Genomic DNA, 9,524 nt, shown 5'->3' with positions numbered 1-9,524 from the left:
AGTAGAATTTTTAAAAATAATAATAATGTATCAATATTGTTTGATCAATTGTTACAAATATACCACACTAATGCAAGCTGCTAATGATAGCAGAAATTGGTTAGGGATGGGGAAGGTGAAACATACATAGGAATTCCCTGTACCTTCTACTCAATTTTTCTGTAAACTGAAAGCTTCTCTAAATAAATAAAGTCTAGTAATTTAAAAAACTAAAAATAGGGGCACCTGGGTGACCCAGTCATTTGAGTGTCTGACTCTTGATTTTAGCTCAGGTCTTCATCCCACAGTTATAGGATCTAGCCCTGCATCGGGCTACATGCTGAGCTTAGAGGCTGCTTGAGATTCTCTCTCATTCTCCTTCTGCCCTTCCTCTGCTCTCTTGCATGCACGTATCCCCTCTAAAGAAATAAACAAACAAACATATAAATAAAATGGTTGGATAAGCTTTTGGTAGGACCAGGACTTTTTAGTAAGTGACAGAACATTTGGACCTTGGTGGCATACAGCAGCATATATATGGCTACTGACTTGGGTTTTCTTTGTTTTTATTGGTTATACAGCTGGCTTTTAATTATTGTGACTGTTATGACAGAAGCAGGTCACTTGAGCCCACAGGTGCTGCCACATGGATTCCCACTGCAACCTATGGTGCCTTGTCCATACTAAATGGCTATTCATCAAGCCATTATTATATGAATAAGTGACTTCTGTCAAAGAGGTCATAGACCAATGGTGGGGACTCAGACAACAGGGTGTTTGTTGCAGCTTGATCTTGAACTACATAGGTATGTCATGAGTATGTAGGAGTGAGATAAGAACTTCTTAGAGATTTCCATATCCCATTTTGATATTTTCTGCTTTTAACTGCAAGAATTCCAATTCAAAACACTAGTGAGTTCTAGCTTTTCGTTATTAGAAACTTGTTATAGAAATAAGTATCTGGACCAGATGTCCAACCAATACCAACATGGGCTTGACCAGGAGATCCTCCCTAAAAGACAGACCTCAGCACCCTAAACAATTCCATAGAATACAATTATAGCACAAGACTGAAAATGCCCCCTCTCAGACACCTTAGAAGCTCTGTCACTAGACAGAGCTTACACAAGATTCACCACAGGATGTCAGGAAGATGGGACTCCAAGGGGATACAGAAATAAAAAGGTTTTGATAGTACATTAACAGGTTTTCACTGAGGTGGAAGAAAAATACCTCAGGTGAGACTTGGTAATTATAATTAGGGTTGCCAACATTGCAAGTTTTAAACTTAGCAAGAAACAAAAAAAGTCTCTACAGCCACTTTCTGAGGGTGAAAAAGTATGCATAAGTATTTCTTTCCTCCAGAGAGAGTTAATCCATGTTGCCAAAATTAATCCCTTTATAAGGGGTTCTTTCAATCAAGTTTAAACTCTGGTCATGGGTACTGACTGTCTGGGTCCACTGGCATTGAGATGAAAGCGAAACAAGATTTTCTCTTTCTTCCTTTCACCCTCTCATTTTTCAGTTACTATGCCAGCTGTCTTCATTTTGTACCTCCATTAATGGGGTCCTATGCCCTCTGGCTTCTGGCTAGTTCAGTCATTTGGGAACAACAGCTGGGGACTGAAGGAAGGGAGGAGAGTGACATTGGAATATATACTCCCCAGGTTCTCCCACTGCCATGGTTAGAAGGTCCTCTCCTACAACTCTATCCCTTTCAGGGTTGCAACTCATCTCTCACTTCTCCCATCAGGTCTAGGGGTGGTAACAGCCTTCCAATTACCAGTCCCAGGGTTGTACACTATTTCCTGTGTCTTCTCGCTACCGACCACCGTATTAAACTTCCCTCAAATTATCTGAAGTAGAAGTGTGCCACCTATTTCCTACAGGGCCCCTGGCTAATAAAGATACCACTGAGTTTCTGGCATAGACCTTTAGAAACACTAAGTACAGGTTTTAAGAAACATAACTTTGTCTGGGATATCTTTTTTCAGGATTTAAGGCCCACCTGAACAAGGAATCAGTGGTGTGATAATTTTACAAAGTCTGCTGCCCTTTAGAATCTTTTTTAAAAATAAGATTTATGAGAGATTTGATTAAGAATCAATAAAACCTTTGAGACCTTGAAGAAACTTCATCAACTCCAGTAAAAAATAGTATAGGCTATAACTGTGGAAAGAAAAACAACTCTACTCAAAACATCAAGAACCTTTTAGCTAAGAATTTGAGGTCAATGTAAAACTTCAATTTCTGAGAATTTTAATTCACAAGTCTGAAAGAATTTGATATTTGACCTTAATTCCCCTAGACTCTTGAAAAGAGGTGAATCTTTGAACACCTATTTTCCCCCAAGAAATTTATAATGTAAGAATATTCATTCTTCAAACTTAGTGCATTTTTTTACACTTTGTTTTAAGGAACATTCTAATGTACTTTCATTTTATTTTATAAATTTGGTTTCATTTTATAATTTCTAGGCTATGTTGGACAATATAGGGATCCTAGTTTTTTAATGGGAACTAGACTACTGTATCAAGTTTCTGTCTTGTGTACAGAGGTGTTTCAGAGTCCACTTAAATGATGTGCAGTTTTGACCCATTTCAGAGCTTATGAGGAACAAAATCTATGTTGCCATCAATAGCTCAAAGAGGATCAAAAAGAAGCAATGAGTTGCACCGAGCGAGTCAACTCAGGAAAGTGTAGTAGGAATGCTCTTCAACACAGTGCTAATCACTTCCTCACCCCACAGACCAGACATAAACTAATAGGTTCAGTTCAGGGTGTTTCTAAGGGACTTTGGGGGAGAAAATCTTCATTATAAGGGACTGGTCAGTGAGTTGCAGGATATTTAGCATCCTTGACCCATCTCTCCACCCCCAAACACCATCAGTACCACCATAATCATTGTTACAACAAAAACTTCCCTAGGGAAGATAATCCTGGTTTAGAACCACTTGGTTAAAAGAACAATAATCTCAAAAAGTTAACTTCTTTCCTGCTCTTGATATTTCCTTCCAATGTAAAGGGAGTCCCATTAAAGTAACATTCTTGGACTCTTGGCAAAACTTTTCTCCCTCCTCCCCAAGAAGAACACAAACTTACTGACTGCAAATTTAAGAAAAATGTAACAGCACATTTCCCCTTCCCTTTCTCTTTGAAACATTCAGTGCTACTCCCCAGGCTGAAGGTTGTATGGGGCAGCTCTGAACCTGCAGGGCAATGCCTGCCTAACTAACCCAATGTGCTGTTTGGGACTAGGTGGAGAAGGCTGCCTAGCCCTAGAGTCTGTTTTGAGGAAGCTCATTGTTCCTACAGCCAAACCACAACCACCAAAAATCAGTCTTCTAAAAAATGAGGGTGATATTTTCATCTCCCATCCTTCCTATATCATTTCTCAATTCATTCAAAACATTAAAAGAAATGAGGGACATTTTTACATACCCTCCTCAGACCCAAATATCCACCATACTTCTGCCCATCTACTAACTTAAATTTCTACTAATCTAGATTTCTTTCCCCATCACACAGACCTTTCTTCAACAAAACTTTTCACCATCTAAATAAAGCCCACATTTTTAAAAACTCTAGTCTTCTCACCCTCTTAGTCATATGCAAAGTCTATGGTAGCTAAGAAAATGCAGACACTTAGAAAGAATGTGGTATTAATAGCTTAGGGAAGGACAATAACAGCAAGTACCATCTAGGAAAACCTTAATTCACAACCATTTTTTCCTAAATACCTACTTATTTTTTTCTTTCCCTAAAATTCCTGAATAAGGTTGACCTTCTAAAAAATCTTCAATAAAATCACTGTATCACTAAGATTGGTCTTTAGAAGCCATACAGATTAAAAACTCATTGTTAAAGTTTATTCTCTCAAATTGTTTTATTAGCAGAACTTTCACTGCCAAAAATATTTTCCACAAAGATATCCCAATTCAAATCTTTTGAACTACTCAATTGTTCAACTATTTGGGGTTTTGAAGGAAAATAACAGACAGCATTTTTTCAGCCACTTTTTCCTCTTAATCGCTAAACATGTATACTTTAAGAGAAATTTAATCCAGTTTATTCTGGTTGTTTCCATTTAAATCATTAAAATGTTATTTTTTAAAAACAACATTTGTTGTCCAAAAGACTTTTTATTTTCTTTGCTTAAAAATCCAAACTGGCCATAGGAACATGAGCTCTGACGCCAAAAAGATTGAGATTGGAACAAAACTGTGAGCCTCAAGTTGGAAATCAGTTTTAAAGGCAGGCTATGACATAAAGGGGTCATGTGGACTCCTCCCCCAACTCACTGAGACTTCTGTGGAAGCAAACATTACAGCTGAGGTTACTAAAAGGTCTTCAAAATAAATCCTATGATCTGTAATCAGTCAGAGCTTCTGAAAATTCTAATTTATGGACTTAATTGTCTCATATTTGTGCTAATCTCATGTGACTTCTCCTTTACATTATTCAAGGGGGAAATGCTTTCGACTAACATTTAACTCAAAAAATATTGAAATGCATTAACTCCATTATTTTAATGCTTAGTTCTTTACATCTTCCTTCAAAATTAAGGAAATCCCTTCAATTAGAGGAGAAAGTAACGTCATTATTAAAGCTCATTTTTCCTCTTGCTATACACTAGAAAAAAGCCTTTATGCTCCCCAAAAGTACCATTACCACTGGTGGTAGGTTTTTGTACACTTCTGTCACTGCATCATAAATTCAGAGAAAGCAAATACTTCCAAATATAAAACAAGGCTCCAAACTACCATGTAACCGTGAGGGAGGTTAAAAAGGAAATGAAAAAGTTGTCTTCTTTGCTTACTGGTTAGAAGAAAAATTAAAGCTTAACTTCCTTTCTGCACAAGTTTCTCAGTCTTCCTAATAAGAAGAAAGGACTTTACCTTTACTTACAGATTTATTACTGACTGTGTGTGTTAGAAAGATATCATTCACACTTGCCTATCTTCTCCTTCAAAACAATCTATCTGAAAATATATTTCTATGAACTATAAAGATTAAAGAAATAAAAGCAACGATTTTCAAAGATATTAAGGATATTTTCTTGTTCATGTCTTAACATAACAGGCAAACTGAAAGAGATGGTTCAAAGAAATAATAGAGAAGGAAGCTCACAAATTTGAGACTAAAGATACAACTTATCTAAGGGACATATTGCCAGTTTCCAAAATGCTGGGTTTTGGTGAAATAAGTAAAAGACATTAAAGAATAAATCTAACTTTTATTAGTTATTAGTTAGCTGATTAGTTCCAGCTTCACAATTTAAATTATAATGTTGGGGTGCCTGGGTGGCTCAGTCAGTTAAGCAACTGACTTCAGCTCAGGTCATGATCTAACGGCTCCTGAGTTTAAGCCTCACACTGAACTCACTGCTGTTAGCACAAAACCTGCTTCAGATCCTCTGTCTATCTGTCTCTCTCTCTATCTCTCTCTCTCTCTCCTTCTCTCCACGCCATAGCTTATGCTCTCTCTCTCTCAAAAATAAACATTGAAAAAAATTTTAAACAGAAAAATAAAAATTAAAAAATAAAATAAAAATGATGTCAAAATCTCCTTGAGTATGCTTAAATGACTTTTATGCACACCTATCTATCTACTTCCTGAGGTACCAAAAGTCATCAAACAATTATGTATCACTTTGTAGTAATTTATAGGTCCACTAAATCTATGCATTGAACTGCAAACCTATAAACCATTACCTATCAAATGATAATTTATATATCAATTATTCACTGGAGATTAATTTATAATGATACCTTAATGAATTATGGTTAGTAACGGCACCAAATATGAGAGATGAATAAATTTGGCCAATTAAAAACTGCATAGTAGCTTTACTTTGAAATTTTCATAATTCATTATTTGATAGTTTTTAGGCAGTATGAAGTTAATCTTATTTACTGCTGTAAATTAAATTGATTTTTTGTTAATTCCCTTTAATTCTCCAAAACTCTATAAAACTAAATATAAATGACACAAGTTATGGGAAGACAATTACTGATTAATAATAGTAAAAATTAATAATTTTCAGAGTTTCCCAAATATTCATTAAGCTGTATGTATATAGCCCAATACTGACATTTGTAGAAAGGTAATACATTGCTTATAAAGAAACAGTAAGCTTTTTCTTCTTTTACATGAGCCACTTTCAAAGGTGGGCAGACTACATTAATGAGCTTACTTTGTAAATCTGCTACAAGACAAATAATTTGACAATACTATACAAGTATGTTTGTACATTCTAAAAAAAAGCCATATAAAAAAAGACTTAAACTCCTTTAGAAATCACTCATGCAATGGATAATAAATATCTAAGGTTTATATTTTAATATTATGACCTACAATTGGTAAGGTATCATTTTAATCTAAGAAGTTCTGGAATGTTTTAAACATTGGAATTTTAGAGAGGGTAAAAACAGTTGTATATTCATAACACATCCTCATAGACTGAGTAAAAGGAAACAAAACCACTGGTAAAGAGTCAGACACATCATAGGAAGTATCATGTCTCAGCTATTCAATTTATTATAAAGCATGAATAGTATTACTTACTTAATTCACTTAATGTTTTCCTGACAGTAAATTCTATTATTTTTTAGGAGTCTTATGTTTCTTTTAGACTTCATCCCATTGCCTCATGAAAGGACCCAGAAAATAATATTGTCCCACTTGCATTTTTGTTCTTTTCTTACCAACACTTGTTTTCTAACAACCAAAATGCACAGAAATCTTGCATTGTACTTGTAGGGTATTCAATAAATCCCACTCAACATTTGGCGAAGCTCACTCCAACCTATCTTTAATAAGGCAGTAATCCCTTTGCTCAGAGGTGCTGCATCATTCTGACAATCATGGCACTGGTGTGATTTCTTTTGCCAACATGACAAAACAGAGAACACTGTGCGATGCCTCATGAGCACCAGCCCAGAGAGACCATGAGCTCAGCTCTCTCATGGCAGAACACCATTGTAAGAAAATAAAAGGCTCCATGTAGTCATTTTTAGGTTTTAAAGATTCTCTAAATTTTAATACAAACAATCTCATTTGGAAGAAAATAAAAATGAATCCAAAAGAATAATTACCTTTTCTATTAGGCTCCTCATTCCACAACAAGCTACTCCAGAAAATCTCCTTGATAGATTCTCCAAATCAGGATAAAAGTGACATCCACTGACAGGTCCAAGCAAAATTCCTATTTCCAAGAAGCCAAGCAAGAGAATTATAAAGAGAATTCACTTTTTTTTTTTTTTCTGGATGCAAGTATGACAAGAAAGGCTGGTTAAAGCAACACTAAACTTGGCTCAATCATGCAATGGTCTAAGTTTGGGATAGAACTGAATTTATAATGTATGACAGAAGCAAAGTTGTAATGTACAATTATATAATTTACTTGAACAGTTGCTTTCCATATGGGAAGTAACAGATTGCCCAGTTGCATTTTGGCTAAGACTAAACCTACCATTATTCAGGGTAAAACAATTTTGTTGAAATATGGAAATCCTGCAGAAAGCATCTCTAAGTCTCTCTGATAATTCTTGACATTGTTTCTTTTTTCACAGGAATAGTATACAGCTGTATCCTCCTTCCTAAATGCTCCTGACCCACATTTAGCACACAGTATTTTCTGGAAAACATAACCAAAACAATGCCCAACAGATTTTAGAGATGAGATAACCACTCAAACCATTCATTCAAATTTCTCTGATGAAACCAAAAGTAAATAAAAACATTAAGAGATGAAGAAAGGATAGAAAACAACAAATCTTTCTGTGCACTTTCTTTTCTAAACATTCAGTTTTATAAAGAAAACATACTTTGAATGAAATGGGTCTTTTTTCTCTCTCATTTTATATCTCAGTTGAATACCAGACTAGAACTCCTACATAATAATATTCCCCCTGGTTAAGTTATACTCCAAGAAAAGTATTTTATGGGCTGTGGAACATTCTTATTCATGACCTTTACATTTTTAAACAGGTTGATGGATAAGCAATGCATTTTCTATATTGGTGCATAAATGATCTGGATCCCAGAATATATCTTCAAAGTTTGAACACTTACATTGTCCAGTAAAAATATGTCATTATCACCCTTTGAAAGGGTCTTGAAATTGCAACTATCTATGGCCAAATATTATTTTCTGAAATCTGTCCCCCCATGCATGGATTTATGAGTCCCACGATTGGACAAAGGGAAATTATCCAAGGCAAAGTTGTCCAAATAGGCAATTATCCAACACACTGGAGCCAAGACAATCCCCTGGAGGTAATTGTACAGGTTCAACTGCAGCTGTGTGGGAAATATGAACACCAATCAGCTCTCTGAAGAGTTTGGGTGTCTCCAGGAAGAACAAAATGGGAAGACTGTTTTTGTGTCCTAGGCTATTGGTTTATATTTTTTAAAAAGTAGAGAGGAGGCTTAAAGCATTTGCATACCTAGAGTATTTCTATCTCTAGATATTTATGTTACACTATAGTATTTCTAGCTCTAAATAATTATATTACATTATGTTATATAATGTTACAATTATACCATGATATAATAAACTTTTTGCAACTCTGGAGTATTCAAACAGCAAACTAAACAGTAGAAACCTAAGATTGGAAAACACAATGCAACTATATCAGATACTTTCATGCAGTGCCTGCAAAGAATAACAGTCTTTCATGTGCAAACTAGCTGCACATATTCAATCTCATTTGATCCTCTGAATAACCCAGGAGGTTCATAGGGAAGTTCTTATTACCCTTTTACAGATGAGGAATTTAAAGTTCAGAAAGTTTGGGATATATTCAAAGGCACCTACCTAGTAAGTAAAGAGAAAGGATTCAAAACAGATGTTATTTGAGACCCAGCGCTCTCTCCACACATGCCTGTTAGGGCAAGCTCTGCATTTGAGCCCCCATCTCTACCACCACTATTTCTATACTACTGAAGTAAGCAGTATACTAATAGTAGTCTTATTTTTTGATGAAAGTATTCCTAGGCCTTTTTAACATTTTAAGTCAATACTACTTAATATGAATTACCTATTTTTATCAGATCTTTTTTATTCCTCAGATTAAGACACAGATTTAGCTCTGTCTGCAAAATAAAGCAAAGAAAACTGAGAAGTAAAAAGCAGAAAAGTCAAGGACGCTAAAAATTGAAAATATTCACTAAGGCTGACCCATTTTAAAATTATACAATGGGGGGGTGGGAAGCGCCTGGGTGGCCCACTCAGTTAAGTATCCAACTCTTGATTTCAGCTCAGGTCATTATCTTACGGTTCATGAGACTAGGCCCTGCATCAGGTTCTGTACTGACAGCACAGAGCCTGCTTAGGATTCTCCTTCTCTCTTTCTCTCTCTCTCTGCCTCTCCCCTGCTTTCTCCATCTCTCTCTCTCAAAATAAATACTTAAAAAAACAAAATTATACAATGGAAAGTACCTAACTACATTCCACATTCCAGATGTCTTTGAAATCCAAGCATGATTTAGAAGAAATTTTTTACAGAATAAAGAGAAATCAGCTACTTATGCCTGTGTTG

The sequence above is a fragment of the Crocuta crocuta genome, unplaced genomic scaffold (assembly GCF_008692635.1).
Source record: "Crocuta crocuta isolate KB4526 unplaced genomic scaffold, BGI_CrCroc_1.0 scaffold191, whole genome shotgun sequence".
NCBI lineage: Eukaryota > Metazoa > Chordata > Mammalia > Carnivora > Hyaenidae > Crocuta > Crocuta crocuta.
The sequence above is the reverse complement of the archived record's forward strand: the minus strand, read 5'-3'. Positions refer to the sequence as shown.